The 21,820-nt window shown below is 38.0% G+C and overlaps 31 non-coding genes across 31 annotated transcripts; all 31 read right to left on the bottom strand.

Annotated features, from left to right (window-relative positions):
* Positions 1-22: 22 nt before the first annotated feature.
* On the bottom strand, positions 23-94 carry TRNAA-CGC (transfer RNA alanine (anticodon CGC)). Its single transcript has one exon. It is a non-coding gene; the product is annotated as a tRNA-Ala (tRNA).
* Positions 95-968: 874 nt separating this feature from the next.
* On the bottom strand, positions 969-1,040 carry TRNAA-UGC (transfer RNA alanine (anticodon UGC)). Its single transcript has one exon. It is a non-coding gene; the product is annotated as a tRNA-Ala (tRNA).
* Positions 1,041-1,393: 353 nt separating this feature from the next.
* TRNAA-CGC (transfer RNA alanine (anticodon CGC)) lies at positions 1,394-1,465 on the bottom strand. The gene has a single exon. It is a non-coding gene; the product is annotated as a tRNA-Ala (tRNA).
* An 875-nt stretch (positions 1,466-2,340) lies between these two features.
* TRNAA-UGC (transfer RNA alanine (anticodon UGC)) lies at positions 2,341-2,412 on the bottom strand. Its single transcript has one exon. It is a non-coding gene; the product is annotated as a tRNA-Ala (tRNA).
* Positions 2,413-2,765: 353 nt separating this feature from the next.
* Positions 2,766-2,837, bottom strand: TRNAA-CGC (transfer RNA alanine (anticodon CGC)). The gene has a single exon. It is a non-coding gene; the product is annotated as a tRNA-Ala (tRNA).
* Positions 2,838-3,712: 875 nt separating this feature from the next.
* TRNAA-UGC (transfer RNA alanine (anticodon UGC)) lies at positions 3,713-3,784 on the bottom strand. The gene has a single exon. It is a non-coding gene; the product is annotated as a tRNA-Ala (tRNA).
* A 353-nt stretch (positions 3,785-4,137) lies between these two features.
* TRNAA-CGC (transfer RNA alanine (anticodon CGC)) lies at positions 4,138-4,209 on the bottom strand. Its single transcript has one exon. It is a non-coding gene; the product is annotated as a tRNA-Ala (tRNA).
* Positions 4,210-5,084: 875 nt separating this feature from the next.
* Positions 5,085-5,156, bottom strand: TRNAA-UGC (transfer RNA alanine (anticodon UGC)). The gene has a single exon. It is a non-coding gene; the product is annotated as a tRNA-Ala (tRNA).
* A 353-nt stretch (positions 5,157-5,509) lies between these two features.
* Positions 5,510-5,581, bottom strand: TRNAA-CGC (transfer RNA alanine (anticodon CGC)). The gene has a single exon. It is a non-coding gene; the product is annotated as a tRNA-Ala (tRNA).
* An 875-nt stretch (positions 5,582-6,456) lies between these two features.
* TRNAA-UGC (transfer RNA alanine (anticodon UGC)) lies at positions 6,457-6,528 on the bottom strand. Its single transcript has one exon. It is a non-coding gene; the product is annotated as a tRNA-Ala (tRNA).
* Positions 6,529-6,881: 353 nt separating this feature from the next.
* Positions 6,882-6,953, bottom strand: TRNAA-CGC (transfer RNA alanine (anticodon CGC)). Its single transcript has one exon. It is a non-coding gene; the product is annotated as a tRNA-Ala (tRNA).
* Positions 6,954-7,827: 874 nt separating this feature from the next.
* On the bottom strand, positions 7,828-7,899 carry TRNAA-UGC (transfer RNA alanine (anticodon UGC)). Its single transcript has one exon. It is a non-coding gene; the product is annotated as a tRNA-Ala (tRNA).
* A 353-nt stretch (positions 7,900-8,252) lies between these two features.
* Positions 8,253-8,324, bottom strand: TRNAA-CGC (transfer RNA alanine (anticodon CGC)). Its single transcript has one exon. It is a non-coding gene; the product is annotated as a tRNA-Ala (tRNA).
* Positions 8,325-9,199: 875 nt separating this feature from the next.
* On the bottom strand, positions 9,200-9,271 carry TRNAA-UGC (transfer RNA alanine (anticodon UGC)). The gene has a single exon. It is a non-coding gene; the product is annotated as a tRNA-Ala (tRNA).
* A 353-nt stretch (positions 9,272-9,624) lies between these two features.
* Positions 9,625-9,696, bottom strand: TRNAA-CGC (transfer RNA alanine (anticodon CGC)). The gene has a single exon. It is a non-coding gene; the product is annotated as a tRNA-Ala (tRNA).
* A 1,034-nt stretch (positions 9,697-10,730) lies between these two features.
* On the bottom strand, positions 10,731-10,802 carry TRNAA-UGC (transfer RNA alanine (anticodon UGC)). Its single transcript has one exon. It is a non-coding gene; the product is annotated as a tRNA-Ala (tRNA).
* A 353-nt stretch (positions 10,803-11,155) lies between these two features.
* TRNAA-CGC (transfer RNA alanine (anticodon CGC)) lies at positions 11,156-11,227 on the bottom strand. The gene has a single exon. It is a non-coding gene; the product is annotated as a tRNA-Ala (tRNA).
* Positions 11,228-12,101: 874 nt separating this feature from the next.
* TRNAA-UGC (transfer RNA alanine (anticodon UGC)) lies at positions 12,102-12,173 on the bottom strand. Its single transcript has one exon. It is a non-coding gene; the product is annotated as a tRNA-Ala (tRNA).
* A 353-nt stretch (positions 12,174-12,526) lies between these two features.
* TRNAA-CGC (transfer RNA alanine (anticodon CGC)) lies at positions 12,527-12,598 on the bottom strand. Its single transcript has one exon. It is a non-coding gene; the product is annotated as a tRNA-Ala (tRNA).
* Positions 12,599-13,473: 875 nt separating this feature from the next.
* Positions 13,474-13,545, bottom strand: TRNAA-UGC (transfer RNA alanine (anticodon UGC)). The gene has a single exon. It is a non-coding gene; the product is annotated as a tRNA-Ala (tRNA).
* Positions 13,546-13,898: 353 nt separating this feature from the next.
* TRNAA-CGC (transfer RNA alanine (anticodon CGC)) lies at positions 13,899-13,970 on the bottom strand. Its single transcript has one exon. It is a non-coding gene; the product is annotated as a tRNA-Ala (tRNA).
* Positions 13,971-15,004: 1,034 nt separating this feature from the next.
* Positions 15,005-15,076, bottom strand: TRNAA-UGC (transfer RNA alanine (anticodon UGC)). The gene has a single exon. It is a non-coding gene; the product is annotated as a tRNA-Ala (tRNA).
* A 352-nt stretch (positions 15,077-15,428) lies between these two features.
* Positions 15,429-15,500, bottom strand: TRNAA-CGC (transfer RNA alanine (anticodon CGC)). The gene has a single exon. It is a non-coding gene; the product is annotated as a tRNA-Ala (tRNA).
* An 875-nt stretch (positions 15,501-16,375) lies between these two features.
* On the bottom strand, positions 16,376-16,447 carry TRNAA-UGC (transfer RNA alanine (anticodon UGC)). The gene has a single exon. It is a non-coding gene; the product is annotated as a tRNA-Ala (tRNA).
* A 353-nt stretch (positions 16,448-16,800) lies between these two features.
* On the bottom strand, positions 16,801-16,872 carry TRNAA-CGC (transfer RNA alanine (anticodon CGC)). Its single transcript has one exon. It is a non-coding gene; the product is annotated as a tRNA-Ala (tRNA).
* An 875-nt stretch (positions 16,873-17,747) lies between these two features.
* TRNAA-UGC (transfer RNA alanine (anticodon UGC)) lies at positions 17,748-17,819 on the bottom strand. Its single transcript has one exon. It is a non-coding gene; the product is annotated as a tRNA-Ala (tRNA).
* Positions 17,820-18,172: 353 nt separating this feature from the next.
* TRNAA-CGC (transfer RNA alanine (anticodon CGC)) lies at positions 18,173-18,244 on the bottom strand. The gene has a single exon. It is a non-coding gene; the product is annotated as a tRNA-Ala (tRNA).
* An 875-nt stretch (positions 18,245-19,119) lies between these two features.
* On the bottom strand, positions 19,120-19,191 carry TRNAA-UGC (transfer RNA alanine (anticodon UGC)). Its single transcript has one exon. It is a non-coding gene; the product is annotated as a tRNA-Ala (tRNA).
* Positions 19,192-19,544: 353 nt separating this feature from the next.
* Positions 19,545-19,616, bottom strand: TRNAA-CGC (transfer RNA alanine (anticodon CGC)). Its single transcript has one exon. It is a non-coding gene; the product is annotated as a tRNA-Ala (tRNA).
* An 876-nt stretch (positions 19,617-20,492) lies between these two features.
* On the bottom strand, positions 20,493-20,564 carry TRNAA-UGC (transfer RNA alanine (anticodon UGC)). Its single transcript has one exon. It is a non-coding gene; the product is annotated as a tRNA-Ala (tRNA).
* Positions 20,565-20,917: 353 nt separating this feature from the next.
* TRNAA-CGC (transfer RNA alanine (anticodon CGC)) lies at positions 20,918-20,989 on the bottom strand. The gene has a single exon. It is a non-coding gene; the product is annotated as a tRNA-Ala (tRNA).
* Between the last annotated feature and the right edge of the window lie 831 nt (positions 20,990-21,820).

The following is a 21,820-nucleotide window of genomic DNA, read 5'->3' as shown; positions in this document are numbered from 1 at the left end:
AGAATCTACATTTTGCAAAACATGGAGATGCCGTGGATTGAACCCGGGGCCTCATACATGCGAAGCATGCGCTCTACCACTGAGCTACATCCCCTGTGAAAAAGTGTGGTACTCATTCGATTGCAGCTTTGCATTGTACTCAAGTTCTACTATTTTCTAGTGTTCTAAGGGTCATCTCAGAGTATAAAGCAATAAAACCCATTACACTTTGCCAGAGTTCAAGGACACCATAGTTTCCACAGCTGATGAGGATACAAGTAGATGATCATTCCACACTTTAAATTGCTGTTAGACTTCTTCAACGGAGTCTGGGTTATCATCAGAATCCCCTACCTTATGTAATGAATGGCATGGATATTGATCAAGTATTGCCAAGTAGAGGACAGTCTTACATTCTGTATTATCAGTAGTGTCAGAACTTGGAAGAAGGGCACATAGGATACAGGCTATGACTGCCTCCTGGGCATTGCTGACTAAGGCTTCACCAGGTATTTTGTACAGAGTTGATATGTGTTTATCTTTTCATGCATTGATTGATCACTAATTACTTGACATTCAAGCCCAAATCCATCCTCCATAGGTTCACAGTGTGTTTAAAGATGTCTGTCCTTCTTAATCAATTAGTTTTGCTGTATCGTGTGATTTGTTCTTTTATGAAACTACTGCTTTTATAGTTCATTCCCAGTGAAATTAAAACTCTGTTTCATAATTACCATATACTTGACATCAGTGTTTGGAGAATGTCAGTAGGTATGATATGGTAACTGCTGGTTAAATAAGGAAACACAGTATCCACAGAATATAATCTACCACTGAGCTACATCACATTTAATAGAATGATCAATTATTTTTCATAATTGGTGTTAATTCTTGCCCATTACTGTAGAGTGCATTCATGCATTTGTTGGTCTTGGGCTCTTCTGAAGAGGTTACATACAGATAAGTAAGAATCTACATTTTGCAAAACATGGAGATGCCGGGGATTGAACCCGGGACCTCATACATGCAAAGCATGCGCTCTACCACTGAGCTACATCCCCTTTGAGTTGGTGTGTTTTGATACCGAGCGATTGCCGTTCTGCATAGTACTCAAGTTCTACTACTTCCAATGTTCTAAGGTTAAACTCAGAGCACGGAGCAAAGATAACAATTATACCTTGCTGTATAGATTTCAAGGATACTGTAGGTATCATATGATAACTTTTATTTCAATGCGGAAACACAGATTCTGGGGAATATAATCTACCACTGAGCAACATAACATTTTATAGACTGGTCAATAATTTTTCATAGTTTGATTGAAACTTTTCCAATTTCTCTAGAGTATTTTAATGCATTTGTTGATCTGGAGAGGTTACATAGAGTTAAGAAAGAATCTACATTTTGCAAAACATGGAGATGCCGGGGAGTGAACCCAGGGCCTCATACATGCGAAGCATGCGCTCTACCACTGAGCTACATCCCCTGTGAAAAAGTGTGGTACTCATTCGATTGCAGCTTTGCATTGTACTCAAGTTCTACTATTTTCTAGTGTTCTAAGGGTCATCTCACAGTATAAAGCAATAAAAACCATTACACTTTGCCAGAGTTCAAGGACACCATAGTTTCCACAGCTGATGAGGATACAAGTAGATGATCATTCCACACTTTAAATTGCTGTTAGACTTCTTCACCAGAGTCTGGGTTATCATCAGAATCCCCTACCTTATGTAATGAATGGCATGGATATTGATCAAGTATTGCCAAGTAGAGGATAGTCTTACATTCTGTTTTATCAGCATTGTCAGAACTTGGAAGAAGGGCACATAGGATACAGGCTATGACTGCCTCCTGGGCATTGCTGACTAAGGCTTCACCAGGTATTTTGTACAGAGTTGATATGTGTTTATCTTTTCATGCATTGATTGATCACTAATTACTTGACATTCAAGCCCAAATCCATCCTCCATAGGTTCACAATGTGTTTAAAGATGTCTGTCCTTCTTAATCAATTAGTTTTGCTGTATCGTGTGATTTGTTCTTTTATGAAACTACTGCTTTTATAGTTCATTTCCCACTGAAATTAAAACTCTGTTTCATAATTACCATATACTTGACATCAGTGTTTGGAGAATGTCAGTAGGTATGATATGGCAACTGCTGGTTAAATAAGGAAACACAGTATCCACAGAATATCATCTACCACTGAGCTACATCACATTTAATAGAATGATCAATTATTTTTCATAATTGGTGTTAATTCTTGCCCATTACTGTAGAGTTCATTCATGCATTTGTTGGTCTTGGGCTCTTCTGAAGAGGTTACATACAGATAAGTAAGAATCTATATTTTGCAAAACATGGAGATGCCGGGGATTGAACCCGGGGCCTTATACATGCAAAGCATGCGCTCTACCACTGAGCTATATCCCCTTTGAGTTGGTGTGTTTTGATACCGAGCGATTGCTGTTCTGCATAGTACTCAAGTTCTACTACTTCCACTGTTCTAAGGTTAAACTCAGAGCACGGAGCAAAGATAACAATTATACCTTGCTGTATAGATTTCAAGGATACTGTAGGTATCATATGATAACTTTTATTTCAATGAGGAAACACAGATTCTGGGGAATATAATCTACCACTGAGCAACATCACATTTTATAGACTGGTCAATAATTTTTCATAGTTTGATTGAAACTTTTCCAATTTCTCTAGAGTATTTTAATGCATTTGTTGATCTGGAGAGGTTACATAGAGTTAAGAAAGAATCTACATTTTGCAAAACATGGAGATGCCGGGGATTGAACCCGGGGCCTCATACATGCGAAGCATGCACTCTACCACTGAGCTACATCCCCTGTGAAAAAGTGTGGTACTCATTCGATTGCAGCTTTGCATTGTACTCAAGTTCTACTATTTTCTAGTGTTCTAAGGGTCATCTCACAGTATAAAGCAATAAAAACCATTACACTTTGCCAGAGTTCAAGGACACCATAGTTTCCACAGCTGATGAGGATACAAGTAGATGATCATTCCACACTTTAAATTGCTGTTAGACTTCTTCACCAGAGTCTGGGTTATCATCAGAATCCCCTACCTTATGTAATGAATGGCATGGATATTGATCAAGTATTGGCAAGTAGAGGACAGTCTTACATTCTGTTTTATCAGCAGTGTCAGAACTTGGAAGAAGGGCACATAGGATACAGGATATGACTGCCTCCTGGGCATTGCTGACTAAGGCTTCACCAGGTATTTTGTACAGAGTTGATATGTGTTTATCTTTTCATGCATTGATTGATCACTAATTACTTGACATTCAAGCCCAAATCCATCCTCCATAGGTTCACAATGTGTTTAAAGATGTCTGTCCTTCTTAATCAATTAGTTTTGCTGTATCGTGTGATTTGTTCTTTTATGAAACTACTGCTTTTATAGTTCATTTCCCACTGAAATTAAAACTCTGTTTCATAATTACCATATACTTGACATCAGTGTTTGGAGAATGTCAGTAGGTATGATATGGCAACTGCTGGTTAAATGAGGAAACACAGTATCCACAGAATATCATCTACCACTGAGCTACATCACATTTAATAGAATGATCAATTATTTTTCATAATTGGTGTTAATTCTTGCCCATTACTGTAGAGTGCATTCATGCATTTGTTGGTCTTGGGCTCTTCTGAAGAAGTTACATACAGATAAGTAAGACTCTATATTTTGCAAAACATGGAGATGCCGGGGATTGAACCCGGGGCCTCATACATGCAAAGCATGCGCTCTACCATTGAGCTACATCCCCTTTGAGTTGGTGTGTTTTGATACCGAGCGATTGCTGTTCTGCATAGTACTCAAGTTCTACTACTTTCACTGTTCTAAGGTTAAACTTAGAGCACGGAGCAAAAATAACAATTATACCTTGTTGTATAGATTTCAAGGATACTGTAGGTATCATATAATAACTTTTATTTCAATGAGGAAACACAGATTCTGGGGAATATAATCTATCCCTCAGCAACATCACATTTTATAGACTGGTCAATAATTTTTCATAGTTTGATTGAAACTTTTCCAATTTCTCTAGAGTATTTTAATGCATTTGTTGATCTGGAGAGGTTACATAGAGTTAAGAAAGAATCTACATTTTGCAAAACATGGAGATGCCGGGGATTGAACCCGGGGCCTCATACATGCGAAGCATGCGCTCTATCACTGAGCTACATCCCCTGTGAAAAAGTGTGGTACTCATTCGATTGCAGCTTTGCATTGTACTCAAGTTCTACTATTTTCTAGTGTTCTAAGGGTCATCTCACAGTATAAAGCAATAAAAACCATTACACTTTGCCAGAGTTCAAGGACACCATAGTTTCCACAGCTGATGAGGATACAAGTAGATGATCATTCCACACTTTAAATTGCTGTTAGACTTCTTCACCAGAGTCTGGGTTATCATCAGAATCCCCTACCTTATGTAATGAATGGCATGGATATTGATCAAGTATTGGCAAGTAGAGGACAGTCTTACATTCTGTTTTATCAGCAGTGTCAGAACTTGGAAGAAGGGCACATAGGATACAGGATATGACTGCCTCCTGGGCATTGCTGACTAAGGCTTCACCAGGTATTTTGTACAAAGTTGATATGTGTTTATCTTTTCATGCATTGATTGATCACTAATTACTTGACATTCAAGCCCAAATCCATCCTCCATAGGTTCACAATGTGTTTAAAGATGTCTGTCCTTCTTAATCAATTAGTTTTGCTGTATCGTGTGATTTGTTCTTTTATGAAACTACTGCTTTTATAGTTCATTTCCCACTGAAATTAAAACTCTGTTTCATAATTACCATATACTTGACATCAGTGTTTGGAGAATGTCAGTAGGTATGATATGGCAACTGCTGGTTAAATGAGGAAACACAGTATCCACAGAATATCATCTACCACTGAGCAACATCACATTTAATAGAATGATCAATTATTTTTCATAATTGGTGTTAATTCTTGACCATTACTGTAGAGTGCATTCATGCATTTGTTGGTCTTGGGCTCTTCTGAAGAGGTTACATACAGATAAGTAAGAATCTATATTTTGCAAAACATGGAGATGCCGGGGATTAAACCCGGGGCCTCATACATGCAAAGCATGCACTCTACCACTGAGCTACATCCCCTTTGAGGTGGTGTGTTTTGATACCGAGTGATTGCTGTTCTGCATAGTACTCAAGTTCTACTACTTCCACTGTTCTAAAGTTAAACTCAGAGCACGGAGCAAAGATAACAATTATACCTTGCTGTATAGATTTCAAGGATACTGTAGGTATCATATGATAACTTTTATTTCAATGCGGAAACACAGATTGTGGGGAATATAATCTACCACTGAGCAACATCACATTTTATAGACTGGTCAATAATTTTTCATAGTTTGATTGAAACTTTTCCAATTTCTCTAGAGTATTTTAATGCATTTGTTGATCTGGAGAGGTTACATAGAGTTTAGAAAGAATCTACATTTTGCAAAACATGGAGATGCCGGGGATTGAACCCGGGGCCTCATACATGCGAAGCATGCGCTCTACCACTGAGCTACATCCCCTGTGAAAAAGTGTGGTACTCATTCGATTGCAGCTTTGCATTGTACTCAAGTTCTACTATTTTCTAGTGTTCTAAGGGTCATCTCAGAGTATAAAGCAATAAAAACCATTACACTTTGCCAGAGTTCAAGGACACCATAGTTTCCACAGCTGATGAGGATACAAGTAGATGATCATTCCACACTTTAAATTGCTGTTAGACTTCTTCACCGGAGTCTGGGTTATCATCAGAATCCCCTACCTTATGTAATGAATGGCATGGATATTGATCAAGTATTGCCAAGTAGAGGACAGTCTTACATTCTGTTTTATCAGCAGTGTCAGAACTTGGAAGAAGGGCACATAGGATGCAGGCTATGACTGTCTCCTGGGCATTGCTGACTAAGGCTTCACCAGGTATTTTGTACAGAGATGATATGTGTTTATCTTTTCATGCATTGATTGATCACTAATTACTTGACATTCAAGCCCAAATCCATCCTCCATAGGTTCACAATGTGTTTAAAGATGTCTGTCCTTCTTAATCAATTAGTTTTGCTGTATCGTGTGATTTGTTCTTTTATGAAACTACTGCTTTTATAGTTCATTTCCCAGTGAAATTAAAACTCTGTTTCATAATTACCATATACTTGACATCAGTGTTTGGAGAATGTCAGTAGGTATGATATGGTAACTGCTGGTTAAATGAGGAAACACAGTATCCACAGAATATAATCTACCACTGAGCTACATCACATTTAATAGAATGATCAATTATTTTTCATAATTGGTGTTAATTCTTGCCCATTACTGTAGAGTGCATTCATGCATTTGTTGGTCTTGGGCTCTTCTGAAGAGGTTACATACAGATAAGTAAGAATCTATATTTTGCAAAACATGGAGATGCCGGGGATTGAACCCAGGGCCTCATACATGCAAAGCATGCGCTCTACCACTGAGCTACATCCCCTTTGAGGTGGTGTGTTTTGATACCGAGTGATTGCTGTTCTGCATAGTACTCAAGTTCTACTACTTCCACTGTTCTAAAGTTAAACTCAGAGCACGGAGCAAAGATAACAATTATACCTTGCTGTATAGATTTCAAGGATACTGTAGGTATCATATGATAACTTTTATTTCAATGCGGAAACACAGATTCTGGGGAATATAATCTACCACTGAGCAACATCACATTTTATAGACTGGTCAATAATTTTTCATAGTTTGATTGAAACATTTCCAATTTCTCTAGAGTATTTTAATGCATTTGTTGATCTGGAGAGGTTACATAGAGTTTAGAAAGAATCTACATTTTGCAAAACATGGAGATGCCAGGGATTGAACCGGGGGCCTCATACATGCGAAGCATGCGCTCTACCACTGAGCTACATCCCCTGGGAAAAAGTGTGGTACTCATTCGATTGCAGCTTTGCATTGTACTCAAGTTCTACTATTTTCTAGTGTTCTAAGGGTCATCTCAGAGTATAAAGCAATAAAAACCATTACACTTTGCCAGAGTTCAAGGACACCATAGTTTCCACAGCTGATGAGGATGCAAGTAGATGATCATTCCACACTTTAAATTGCTGTTAGACTTCTTCACCGGAGTCTGGGTTATCATCAGAATCCCCTACCTTATGTAATGAATGGCATGGATATTGATCAAGTATTGCCAAGTAGAGGACAGTCTTACATTCTGTTTTATCAGCATTGTCAGAACTTGGAAGAAGGGCACATAGGATACAGGCTATGACTGCCTCCTGGGCATTGCTGACTAAGGCTTCACCAGGTATTTTGTACAGAGTTGATATGTGTTTATCTTTTCATGCATTGATTGATCACTAATGACTTGACATTCAAGCCCAAATCCATCCTCCATAGGTTCACAATGTGTTTAAAGATGTCTGTCCTTCTTAATCAATTAGTTTTGCTGTATCGTGTGATTTGTTCTTTTATGAAACTACTGCTTTTATAGTTAATTCCCAGTGAAATTAAAACTCTGTTTCATAATTACCATATACTTGACATCAGTGTTTGGAGAATGTCAGTAGGTATGATATGGTAACTGCTGGTTAAATAAGGAAACACAGTATCCACAGAATATAATCTACCACTGAGCTATATCACATTTAATAGAATGATCAATTATTTTTCATAATTGGTGTTAATTCTTGCCCATTACTGTAGAGTGCATTCATGCATTTGTTGGTCTTGGGCTCTTCTGAAGAGGTTACATACAGATAAGTAAGAATCTATATTTTGCAAAACATGGAGATGCCAGGGATTGAACCCGGGGCCTCATACATGCAAAGCATGCGCTCTACCACTGAGCTACATCCCCTTTGAGTTGATGTGTTTTGATACCGAGCGATTGCTGTTCTGCATAGTACTCAAGTTCTACTACTTCCACTGTTCTAAGGTTAAACTCAGAGCACGGAGCAAAGATAACAATTATACCTTGCTGTATAGATTTCAAGGATACTGTAGGTATCATATGATAACTTTTATTTCAATGCGGAAACACAGATTCTGGGGAATATAATCTACCACTGAGGAACATCACATTTTATAGACTTGTCAATAATTTTTCATAGTTTGATTGAAACTTTTCCAATTTCTCTAGAGTATTTTAATGCATTTGTTGATCTGGAGAGGTTACATAGAGTTTAGAAAGAATCTACACTTTGCAAAACATGGAGATGCCAGGGATTGAACCTGGGGCCTCATACATGCGAAGCATGCACTCTACCACTGAGCTACATCCCCTGTGAAAAAGTGTGGTACTCATTCGATTGCAGCTTTGCATTGTACTCAAGTTCTACTATTTTCTAGTGTTCTAAGGGTCATCTCACAGTATAAAGCAATAAAAACCATTACACTTTGCAAGAGTTCAAGGACACCATAGTTTCCACAGCTGATGAGGATACAAGTAGATGATCATTCCACACTTTAAATTGCTGTTAGACTTCTTCACCGGAGTCTGGGTTATCATCAGAATCCCCTACCTTATGTAATGAATGGCATGGATATTGATCAAGTATTGCCAAGTAGAGGACAGTCTTACATTCTGTTTTATCAGCATTGTCAGAACTTGGAAGAAGGGCACATAGGATACAGGCTATGACTGCCTCCTGGGCATTGCTGACTAAGGCTTCACCAGGTATTTTGTACAGAGTTGATATGTGTTTATCTTTTCATGCATTGATTGATCACTAATTACTTGACATTCAAGCCCAAATCCATCCTCCATAGGTTCACAATGTGTTTAAAGATGTCTGTCCTTCTTAATCAATTAGTTTTGCTGTATCGTGTGATTTGTTCTTTTATGAAACTACTGCTTTTATAGTTCATTTCCCACTGAAATTAAAACTCTGTTTCATAATTACCATATACTTGACATCAGTGTTTGGAGAATGTCAGTAGGTATGATATGGCAACTGCTGGTTAAATAAGGAAACACAGTATCCACAGAATATCATCTACCACTGAGCTACATCACATTTAATAGAATGATCAATTATTTTTCATAATTGGTGTTAATTCTTGCCCATTACTGTAGAGTGCATTCATGCATTTGTTGGTCTTGGGCTCTTCTGAAGAGGTTACATACAGATAAGTAAGAATCTATATTTTGCAAAACATGGAGATGCCGGGGATTGAACCCGGGGCCTTATACATGCAAAGCATGCGCTCTACCACTGAGCTACATCCCCTTTGAGTTGGTGTGTTTTGATACCGAGCGATTGCTGTTCTGCATAGTACTCAAGTTCTACTACTTCCACTGTTCTAAGGTTAAACTCAGAGCACGGAGCAAAGATAACAATTATACCTTGCTGTATAGATTTCAAGGATACTGTAGGTATCATATGATAACTTTTATTTCAATGAGGAAACACAGATTCTGGGGAATATAATCTACCACTGAGCAACATCACATTTTATAGACTGGTCAATAATTTTTCATAGTTTGATTGAAACTTTTCCAATTTCTCTAGAGTATTTTAATGCATTTGTTGATCTGGAGAGGTTACATAGAGTTAAGAAAGAATCTACATTTTGCAAAACATGGAGATGCCGGGGATTGAACCCGGGGCCTCATACATGCGAAGCATGCGCTCTACCACTGAGCTACATCCCCTGTGAAAAAGTGTGGTACTCATTCGATTGCAGCTTTGCATTGTACTCAAGTTCTACTATTTTCTAGTGTTCTAAGGGTCATCTCAGAGTATAAAGCAATAAAAACCATTACACTTTGCCAGAGTTCAAGGACACCATAGTTTCCACAGCTGATGAGGATGCAAGTAGATGATCATTCCACACTTTAAATTGCTGTTAGACTTCTTCACCGGAGTCTGGGTTATCATCAGAATCCCCTACCTTATGTAATGAATGGCATGGATATTGATCAAGTATTGCCAAGTAGAGGACAGTCTTACATTCTGTTTTATCAGCAGTGTCAGAACTTGGAAGAAGGGCACATAGGATGCAGGCTATGACTGTCTCATGGGCATTGCTGACTAAGGCTTCACCAGGTATTTTGTACAGAGTTGATATGTGTTTATCTTTTCATGCATTGATTGATCACTAATTACTTGACATTCAAGCCCAAATCCATCCTCCATAGGTTCACAATGTGTTTAAAGTAGAGATGAGCGGATTCGGTTTTACTCGGTTTTACTCGGTTCTCAAAACCGAATCTTATTGGCTCACGGATGTCACGTGTTTTGGATAGCCAATAAGATTCGGTTTTGAGAACCGAGTAAAACCGAGTAAAACCGAATCCGCTCATCTCTAGTTTAAAGATGTCTGTCCTTCTTAATCAATTAGTTTTGCTGTATCGTGTGATTTGTTCTTTTATGAAACTACTGCTTTTATAGTTCATTTCCCAGTGAAATTAAAACTCTGTTTCATAATCACCATATACTTGACATCAGTGTTTGGAGAATGTCAGTAGGTATGATATGGTAACTGCTGGTTAAATGAGGAAACACAGTATCCACAGAATATAATCTACCACTGAGCTACATCACATTTAATAGAATGATCAATTATTTTTCATAATTGGTGTTAATTCTTGCCCATTACTGTAGAGTGCATTCATGCATTTGTTGGTCTTGGGCTCTTCTGAAGAGGTTACATACAGATAAGTAAGAATCTATATTTTGCAAAACATGGAGATGCCAGGGATTGAACCCAGGGCCTCATACATGCAAAGCATGCGCTCTACCACTGAGCTACATCCCCTTTGAGGTGGTGTGTTTTGATACCGAGTGATTGCTGTTCTGCATAGTACTCAAGTTCTACTACTTCCACTGTTCTAAAGTTAAACTCAGAGCACGGAGCAAAGATAACAATTATACCTTGCTGTATAGATTTCAAGGATACTGTAGGTATCATATGATAACTTTTATTTCAATGCGGAAACACAGATTCTGGGGAATATAATCTACCACTGAGCAACATCACATTTTATAGACTGGTCAATAATTTTTCATAGTTTGATTGAAACATTTCCAATTTCTCTAGAGTATTTTAATGCATTTGTTGATCTGGAGAGGTTACATAGAGTTTAGAAAGAATCTACATTTTGCAAAACATGGAGATGCCAGGGATTGAACCGGGGGCCTCATACATGCGAAGCATGCGCTCTACCACTGAGCTACATCCCCTGGGAAAAAGTGTGGTACTCATTCGATTGCAGCTTTGCATTGTACTCAAGTTCTACTATTTTCTAGTGTTCTAAGGGTCATCTCAGAGTATAAAGCAATAAAAACCATTACACTTTGCCAGAGTTCAAGGACACCATAGTTTCCACAGCTGATGAGGATGCAAGTAGATGATCATTCCACACTTTAAATTGCTGTTAGACTTCTTCACCGGAGTCTGGGTTATCATCAGAATCCCCTACCTTATGTAATGAATGGCATGGATATTGATCAAGTATTGCCAAGTAGAGGACAGTCTTACATTCTGTTTTATCAGCATTGTCAGAACTTGGAAGAAGGGCACATAGGATACAGGCTATGACTGCCTCCTGGGCATTGCTGACTAAGGCTTCACCAGGTATTTTGTACAGAGTTGATATGTGTTTATCTTTTCATGCATTGATTGATCACTAATGACTTGACATTCAAGCCCAAATCCATCCTCCATAGGTTCACAATGTGTTTAAAGATGTCTGTCCTTCTTAATCAATTAGTTTTGCTGTATCGTGTGATTTGTTCTTTTATGAAACTACTGCTTTTATAGTTAATTCCCAGTGAAATTAAAACTCTGTTTCATAATTACCATATACTTGACATCAGTGTTTGGAGAATGTCAGTAGGTATGATATGGTAACTGCTGGTTAAATAAGGAAACACAGTATCCACAGAATATAATCTACCACTGAGCTATATCACATTTAATAGAATGATCAATTATTTTTCATAATTGGTGTTAATTCTTGCCCATTACTGTAGAGTGCATTCATGCATTTGTTGGTCTTGGGCTCTTCTGAAGAGGTTACATACAGATAAGTAAGAATCTATATTTTGCAAAACATGGAGATGCCAGGGATTGAACCCGGGGCCTCATACATGCAAAGCATGCGCTCTACCACTGAGCTACATCCCCTTTGAGTTGATGTGTTTTGATACCGAGCGATTGCTGTTCTGCATAGTACTCAAGTTCTACTACTTCCACTGTTCTAAGGTTAAACTCAGAGCACGGAGCAAAGATAACAATTATACCTTGCTGTATAGATTTCAAGGATACTGTAGGTATCATATGATAACTTTTATTTCAATGCGGAAACACAGATTCTGGGGAATATAATCTACCACTGAGGAACATCACATTTTATAGACTTGTCAATAATTTTTCATAGTTTGATTGAAACTTTTCCAATTTCTCTAGAGTATTTTAATGCATTTGTTGATCTGGAGAGGTTACATAGAGTTTAGAAAGAATCTACACTTTGCAAAACATGGAGATGCCAGGGATTGAACCTGGGGCCTCATACATGCGAAGCATGCACTCTACCACTGAGCTACATCCCCTGTGAAAAAGTGTGGTACTCATTCGATTGCAGCTTTGCATTGTACTCAAGTTCTACTATTTTCTAGTGTTCTAAGGGTCATCTCAGAGTATAAAGCAATAAAAACCATTACACTTTGCCAGAGTTCAAGGACACCATAGTTTCCACAGCTGATGAGGATACAAGTAGATGATCATTCCACACTTCAAATTGCTGTTAGACTTCTTCACCGGAGTCTGGGTTATCATCAGAATCCCCTACCTTATGTAATGAATGGCATGGATATTGATCAAGTATTGCCAAGTAGAGGACAGTCTTACATTCTGTTTTATCAGCATTGTCAGAACTTGGAAGAAGGGCACATAGGATACAGGCTATGACTGCCTACTGGGCATTGCTGACTAAGGCTTCACCAGGTATTTTGTACAGAGTTGATATGTGTTTATCTTTTCATGCATTGATTGATCACTAATTACTTGACATTCAAGCCCAAATCCATCCTCCATAGGTTCACAATGTGTTTAAAGATGTCTGTCCTTCTTAATCAATTAGTTTTGCTGTATCGTGTGATTTGTTCTTTTATGAAACTACTGCTTTTATAGTTCATTTCCCACTGAAATTAAAACTCTGTTTCATAATTACCATATACTTGACATCAGTGTTTGGAGAATGTCAGTAGGTATGATATGGCAACTGCTGGTTAAATAAGGAAACACAGTATCCACAGAATATTATCTACCACTGAGCTACATCACATTTAATAGAATGATCAATTATTTTTCATAATTGGTGTTAATTCTTGCCCATTACTGTAGAGTGCATTCATGCATTTGTTGGTCTTGGGCTCTTCTGAAGAGGTTACATACAGATAAGTAAGAATCTATATTTTGCAAAACATGGAGATGCCGGGGATTGAACCCGGGGCCTTATACATGCAAAGCATGCGCTCTACCACTGAGCTACATCCCCTTTGAGTTGGTGTGTTTTGATACCGAGTGATTGCTGTTCTGCATAGTACTCAAGTTCTACTACTTCCACTGTTCTAAGGTTAAACTCAGAGCACGGAGCAAAGATAACAATTATACCTTGCTGTATAGATTTCAAGGATACTGTAGGTATCATATGATAACTTTTATTTCAATGAGGAAACACAGATTCTGGGGAATATAATCTACCACTGAGCAACATCACATTTTATAGACTGGTCAATAATTTTTCATAGTTTGATTGAAACTTTTCCAATTTCTCTAGAGTATTTTAATGCATTTGTTGATCTGGAGAGGTTACATAGAGTTAAGAAAGAATCTACATTTTGCAAAACATGGAGATGCCGGGGATTGAACCCGGGGCCTCATACATGCGAAGCATGCGCTCTACCACTGAGCTACATCCCCTGTGAAAAAGTGTGGTACTCATTCGATTGCAGCTTTGCATTGTACTCAAGTTCTACTATTTTCTAGTGTTCTAAGGGTCATCTCAGAGTATAAAGCAATAAAAACCATTACACTTTGCCAGAGTTCAAGGACACCATAGTTTCCACAGCTGATGAGGATGCAAGTAGATGATCATTCCACACTTTAAATTGCTGTTAGACTTCTTCACCGGAGTCTGGGTTATCATCAGAATCCCCTACCTTATGTAATGAATGGCATGGATATTGATCAAGTATTGCCAAGTAGAGGACAGTCTTACATTCTGTTTTATCAGCAGTGTCAGAACTTGGAAGAAGGGCACATAGGATGCAGGCTATGACTGTCTCATGGGCATTGCTGACTAAGGCTTCACCAGGTATTTTGTACAGAGTTGATATGTGTTTATCTTTTCATGCATTGATTGATCACTAATTACTTGACATTCAAGCCCAAATCCATCCTCCATAGGTTCACAATGTGTTTAAAGTAGAGATGAGCGGATTCGGTTTTACTCGGTTTTACTCGGTTCTCAAAACCGAATCTTATTGGCTCACGGATGTCACGTGTTTTGGATAGCCAATAAGATTCGGTTTTGAGAACCGAGTAAAACCGAGTAAAACCGAATCCGCTCATCTCTAGTTTAAAGATGTCTGTCCTTCTTAATCAATTAGTTTTGCTGTATCGTGTGATTTGTTCTTTTATGAAACTACTGCTTTTATAGTTCATTTCCCAGTGAAATTAAAACTCTGTTTCATAATCACCATATACTTGACATCAGTGTTTGGAGAATGTCAGTAGGTATGATATGGTAACTGCTGGTTAAATGAGGAAACACAGTATCCACAGAATATAATCTAACACTGAGCTACATCACATTTAATAGAATGATCAATTATTTTTCATAATTGGTGTTAATTCTTGCCCATTACTGTAGAGTGCATTCATGCATTTGTTGGTCTTGGGCTCTTCTGAAGAAGTTACATACAGATAAGTAAGACTCTATATTTTGCAAAACATGGAGATGCCGGGGATTGAACCCGGGGCCTCATACATGCAAAGCATGCGCTCTACCATTGAGCTACATCCCCTTTGAGTTGGTGCGTTTGATACCGAGCGATTGCTGTTCTGCATAGTACTCAAGTTCTACTACTTTCACTGTTCTAAGGTTAAACTTAGAGCACGGAGCAAAAATAACAATTATACCTTGCTGTATGGATTTCAAGGATACTGTAGGTATCATATAATAACTTTTATTTCAATGAGGAAACACAGATTCTGGGGAATATAATCTATCACTCAGCAACATCACATTTTATAGACTGGTCAATAATTTTTCATAGTTTGATTGAAACTTTTCCAATTTCTCTAGAGTATTTTAATGCATTTGTTGATCCGGAGAGGTTACATAGAGTTAAGAAAGAATCTACATTTTGCAAAACATGGAGATGCCGGGGATTGAACCCGGGGCCTCATACATGCGAAGCATGCGCTCTATCACTGAGCTACATCCCCTGTGAAAAAGTGTGGTACTCATTCGATTGCAGCTTTGCATTGTACTCAAGTTCTACTATTTTCTAGTGTTCTAAGGGTCATCTCACAGTATAAAGCAATAAAAAACATTACACTTTGCCAGAGTTCAAGGACACCATAGTTTCCACAGCTGATGAGGATACAAGTAGATGATCATTCCACACTTTAAATTGCTGTTAGACTTCTTCACCAGAGTCTGGGTTATCATCAGAATCCCCTACCTTATGTAATGAATGGCATGGATATTGATCAAGTATTGCCAAGTAGAGGACAGTCTTACATTCTGTTTTATCAGCAGTGTCAGAACTTGGAAGAAGGGCACATAGGATACAGGATATGACTGCCTCCTGGGCATTGCTGACTAAGGCTTCACCAGGTATTTTGTACAGAGTTGATATGTGTTTATCTTTTCATGCATTGATTGATCACTAATTACTTGACATTCAAGCCCAAATCCATCCTCCATAGGTTCACAATGTGTTTAAAGATGTCTGTCCTTCTTAATCAATTAGTTTTGCTGTATCGTGTGATTTGTTCTTTTATGAAACTACTGCTTTTATAGTTCATTTCCCAGTGAAATTAAAACTCTGTTTCATAATTACCATATACTTGACATCAGTGTTTGGAGAATGTCAGTAGGTATGATATGGCAACTGCTGGTTAAATAAGGAAACACAGTATCCACAGAATATCATCTACCACTGAGCTACATCACATTTAATAGAATGATCAATTATTTTTCATAATTGGTGTTAATTCTTGCCCATTACTGTAGAGTGCATTCATGCATTTGTTGGTCTTGGGCTCTTCTGAAGAGGTTACATACAGATAAGTAAGAATCTATATTTTGCAAAACATGGAGATGCCGGGGATTAAACCCGGGGCCTCATACATGCAAAGCATGCACTCTACCACTGAGCTACATCCCCTTTGAGGTGGTGTGTTTTGATACCGAGTGATTGCTGTTCTGCATAGTACTCAAGTTCTACTACTTCCACTGTTCTAAAGTTAAACTCAGAGCACGGAGCAAAGATAACAATTATACCTTGCTGTATAGATTTCAAGGATACTGTAGGTATCATATGATAACTTTTATTTCAATGCGGAAACACAGATTCTGGGGAATATAATCTACCACTGAGCAACATCACATTTTATAGACTGGTCAATAATTTATCATAGTTTGATTGAAACTTTTCCATTTTCTCTAGAGTATTTTAATGCATTTGTTGATCTGGAGAGGTTACATAGAGTTAAGAAAGAATCTACATTTTGCAAACCATGGAGATGCCGGGGATTGAACCCGGGGCCTCATACGTGCGAAGCATGCGCTCTACCACTGAGCTACATCCCCTGTGAAAAAGTGTGGTACTCATTCGATTGCAGCTTTGCATTGTACTCAAGTTCTACTATTTTCTAGTGTTCTAAGGGTCATCTCAGAGTATAAAGCAATAAAAACCATTACACTTTGCCAGAGTTCAAGGACACCATAGTTTCCACAGCTGATGAGGATACAAGTAGATGATCATTCCACACTTTAAATTGCTGTTAGACTTCTTCACCAGAGTCTGGGTTATCATCAGAATCCCCTACCTTATGTAATGAATGGCATGGATATTGATCAAGTATTGCCAAGTAGAGGACAGTCTTACATTCTGTTTTATCAGCAGTGTCAGAACTTGGAAGAAGGGCACATAGGATGCAGGCTATGACTGCCTCCTTGGCATTGCTGACTAAGGCTTCACCAGGTATTTTGTACAGAGTTGATATGTGTTTATCTTTTCATGCATTGATTGATCACTAATTACTTGACATTCAAGCCCAAATCCATCCTCCATAGGTTCACAATGTGTTTAAAGATGTCTGTCCTTCTTAATCAATTAGTTTTGCTTTGTCGTGTGATTTGTTCTTTTATGAAACTACTGCTTTTATAGTTCATTTCCCAGTGAAATTAAAACTCTGTTTCATAATTACCATATACTTGACATCAGTGTTTGGAGAATGTCAGTAGGTATGATATGGTAACTGCTGGTTAAATAAGGAAACACAGTATCCACAGAATATAATCTACCACTGAGCTACATCACATTTAATAGAATGATCAATTATTTTTCATAATTGGTGTTAATTCTTGCCCATTACTGTAGAGTGCATTCATGCATTTGTTGGTCTTGGGCTCTTCTGAAGAGGTTACATACAGATAAGTAAGAATCTATATTTTGCAAAACATGGAGATGCCGGGGATTGAACTGAGGGCCTCATACATGCAAAGCATGCGCTCTACCACTGAGCTACATCCCCTTTGAGTTGGTGTGTTTTGATACCGAGTGATTGCTGTTCTGCATAGTACTCAAGTTCTACTACTTCCACTGTTCTAAGGTTAAACTCAGAGCACGGAGCAAAGATAACAATTATACCTTGCTGTATAGATTTCAAGGATACTGTAGGTATCATATGATAACTTTTATTTCAATGCGGAAACACAGATTCTGGGGAATATAATCTACCACTGAGCAACATCACATTTTATAGACTGGTCAATAATTTTTCATAGTTTGATTGAAACTTTTCCAATTTCTCTAGAGTATTTTAATGCATTTGTTGATCTGGAGAGGTTACATAGAGTTAAGAAAGAATCTACATTTTGCAAAACATAGAGATGCCGGGGATTGAACCCGGGGCCTCATACATGCGAAGCATGCGCTCTACCACTGAGCTACATCCCCTGTGAAAAAGTGTGGTACTCATTCGATTGCAGCTTTGCATTGTACTCAAGTTCTACTATTTTCTAGTGTTCTAAGGGTCATCTCAGAGTATAAAGCAATAAAAACCATTACACTTTGCCAGAGTTCAAGGATACCATAGTTTCCACAGCTGATGAGGATGCAAGTAGATGATCATTCCACACTTTAAATTGCTGTTAGACTTCTTCACCGGAGTCTGGGTTATCATCAGAATCCCCTACCTTATGTAATGAATGGCATGGATATTGATCAAGTATTGCCAAGTAGAGGACAGTCTTACATTCTGTTTTATCAGCAGTGTCAGAACTTGGAAGAAGGGCACATAGGATGCAGGCTATGACTGTCTCCTGGGCATTGCTGACTAAGGCTTCACCAGGTATTTTGTACAGAGTTGATATGTGTTTATCTTTTCATGCATTGATTGATCACTAATTACTTGACATTCAAGCCCAAATCCATCCTCCATAGGTTCACAATGTGTTTAAAGATGTCTGTCCTTCTTAATCAATTAATTTTGCTGTATCGTGTGATTTGTTCTTTTATGAAACTACTGCTTTTATAGTTCATTTCCCAGTGAAATTAAAACTCTATTTCATAATTACCATATACTTGACATCAGTGTTTGGAGAATGTCAGTAGGTATGATATGGCAACTGCTGGTTAAATAAGGAAACACAGTATCCACAGAATATCATCTACCACTGAGCTACATCACATTTAATAGAATGATCAATTATTTTTCATAATTGGTGTTAATTCTTGCCCATTACTGTAGAGTGCATTCATGCATTTGTTGGTCTTGGGCTCTTCTGAAGAGGTTACATACAGATAAGTAAGAATCTGTATTTTGCAAAATATGGAGATGCCGTGGATTGAACCCGGGGCCTCATACATGCAAAGCATGCGCTCTACCACTGAGCTACATCCCCTTTGAGTTGGTGTGTTTTGATACCGAGCGATTGCTGTTCTGCATAGTACTCAAGTTCTACTACTTCCACTGTTCTAAGGTTAAACTCAGAGCACGGAGCAAAGATAACAATTATACCTTGCTGTATAGATTTCAAGGATACTGTAGGTATCATATGATAACTTTTATTTCAATGCGGAAACACAGATTCTGGGGAATATAATCTACCACTGAGCAACATCACATTTTATAGACTGGTCAATAATTTTTCATAGTTTGATTGAAACTTTTCCAATTTCTCTAGAGTATTTTAATGCATTTGTTGATCTGGAGAGGTTACATAGAGTTAAGAAAGAATCTACATTTTGCAAAACATGGAGATGCCGGGGATTGAACCCGGGGCATCATACATGCGAAGCATGCGCTCTACCACTGAGCTACATCCCCTGTGAAAAATGTGTGGTACTCATTTGATTGCAGATTTGCATTGTACTCAAGTTCTACTATTTTCTAGTGTTCTAAGGGTCATCTCAGAGTATAAAGCAATAAAAACCATTACACTTTGCCAGAGTTCAAGGACACCATAGTTTCCACAGCTGATGAGGATGCAAGTAGATGATCATTCCACACTTTAAATTGCTGTTAGACTTCTTCACCGGAGTCTGGGTTATCATAAGAATCCCCTACCTTATGTAATGAATGGCATGGATATTGATCAAGTATTGCCAAGTAGAGGACAGTCTTACATTCTGTTTTATCAGCAGTGTCAGAACTTGGAAGAAGGGCACATAGGATGCAGGCTATGACTGTCTCCTGGGCATTGCTGACTAAGGCTTCACCAGGTATTTTGTACAGAGTTGATATGTGTTAATCTTTTCATGCATTGATTGATCACTAATTACTTGACATTCAAGCCCAAATCCATCCTCCATAGGTTCACAATGTGTTTAAAGATGTCTGTCCTTCTTAATCAATTAGTTTTGCTGTATCGTGTGATTTGTTCTTTTATGAAACTACTGCTTTTATAGTTCATTTCCCAGTGAAATTAAAACTCTGTTTCATAATTACCATATACTTGACATCAGTGTTTGGAGAATGTCAGTAGGTATGATATGGTAACTGCTGGTTAAATGAGGAAACACAGTATCCACAGAATATAATCTACCACTGAGCTACATCACATTTAATAGAATGATCAATTATTTTTCATAATTGATGTTAATTCTTGCCCATTACTGTAGAGTGCATTCATGCATTTGTTGGTCTTGGGCTCTTCTGAAGAAGTTACATACAGATAAGTAAAACTCTATATTTTGCAAAACATGGAGATGCCAGGGATTGAACCCGGGGCCTCATACATGCAAAGCATGCACTCTACCATTGAGCTACATCCCCTTTGAGTTGGTGTGTTTTGATACCGAGCGATTGCTGTTCTGCATAGTACTCAAGTTCTACTACTTTCACTGTTCTAAGGTTAAACTCAGAGCACGGAGCAAAAATAACAATTATACCTTGCTGTATAGATTTCAAGGATACTGTAGGTATCATATAATAACTTTTATTTCAATGCGGAAACACAGATTCTGGGGAATATAATCTACCACTGAGCAACATCACATTTTATAGACTGGTCAATAATTTTTCATAGTTTGATTGAAACTTTTCCAATTTCTCTAGAGTATTTTAATGCATTTGTTGATCTGGAGAGGTTACATAGAGTTTAGAAAGAATCTACATTTTGCAAAACATGGAGATGCCGGGGATTGAACCCGGGGCCTCATACATGCGAAGCATGCGCTCTACCACTGAGCTACATCCCTTGTGAAAAAGTGTGGTACTCATTCGATTGCAGCTTTGCATTGTACTCAAGTTCTACTATTTTCTAGTGTTCTAAGGGTCATCTCAGAGTATAAAGCAATAAAAACCATTACACTTTGCCAGAGTTCAAGGACACCATAGTTTCCACAGCTGATGAGGATACAAGTAGATGATCATTCCACACTTTAAATTGCTGTTAGACTTCTTCACCGGAGTCTGGGTTATCATCAGAATCCCCTACCTTATGTAATGAATGGCATGGATATTGATCAAGTATTGCCAAGTAGAGGACAGTCTTACATTCTGTTTTATCAGCAGTGTCAGAACTTGGAAGAAGGGCACATAGGATGCAGGCTATGACTGCCTCCTGGGCATTGCTGACTAAGGCTTCACCAGGTATTTTGTACAGAGTTGATATGTGTTTATCTTTTCATGCATTGATTGATCACTAATAACTTGACATTCAAGCCCAAATCCATCCTCCATAGGTTCACAATGTGTTTAAAGATGTCTGTCCTTCTTAATCAATTAGTTTTGCTGTATCGTGTGATTTGTTCTTTTATGAAACTACTGCTTTTATAGTTCATTTCCCAGTGAAATTAAAACTCTGTTTCATAATTACCATATACTTGACATCAGTGTTTGGAGAATGTCAGTAGGTATGATATGGTAACTGCTGGTTAAATAAGGAAACACAGTATCCACAGAATATAATCTACCACTGAGCTACATCACATTTAATAGAATGATCAATTATTTTTCATAATTGGTGTTAATTCTTGCCCATTACTGTAGAGTGCATTCATGCATTTGTTGGTCTTGGGCTCTTCTGA

This window comes from Pseudophryne corroboree, chromosome 4 (assembly GCF_028390025.1).
Source record: "Pseudophryne corroboree isolate aPseCor3 chromosome 4, aPseCor3.hap2, whole genome shotgun sequence".
Taxonomy (NCBI): domain Eukaryota; kingdom Metazoa; phylum Chordata; class Amphibia; order Anura; family Myobatrachidae; genus Pseudophryne; species Pseudophryne corroboree.
This window is presented reverse-complemented; position numbering and strand designations above follow the sequence as displayed.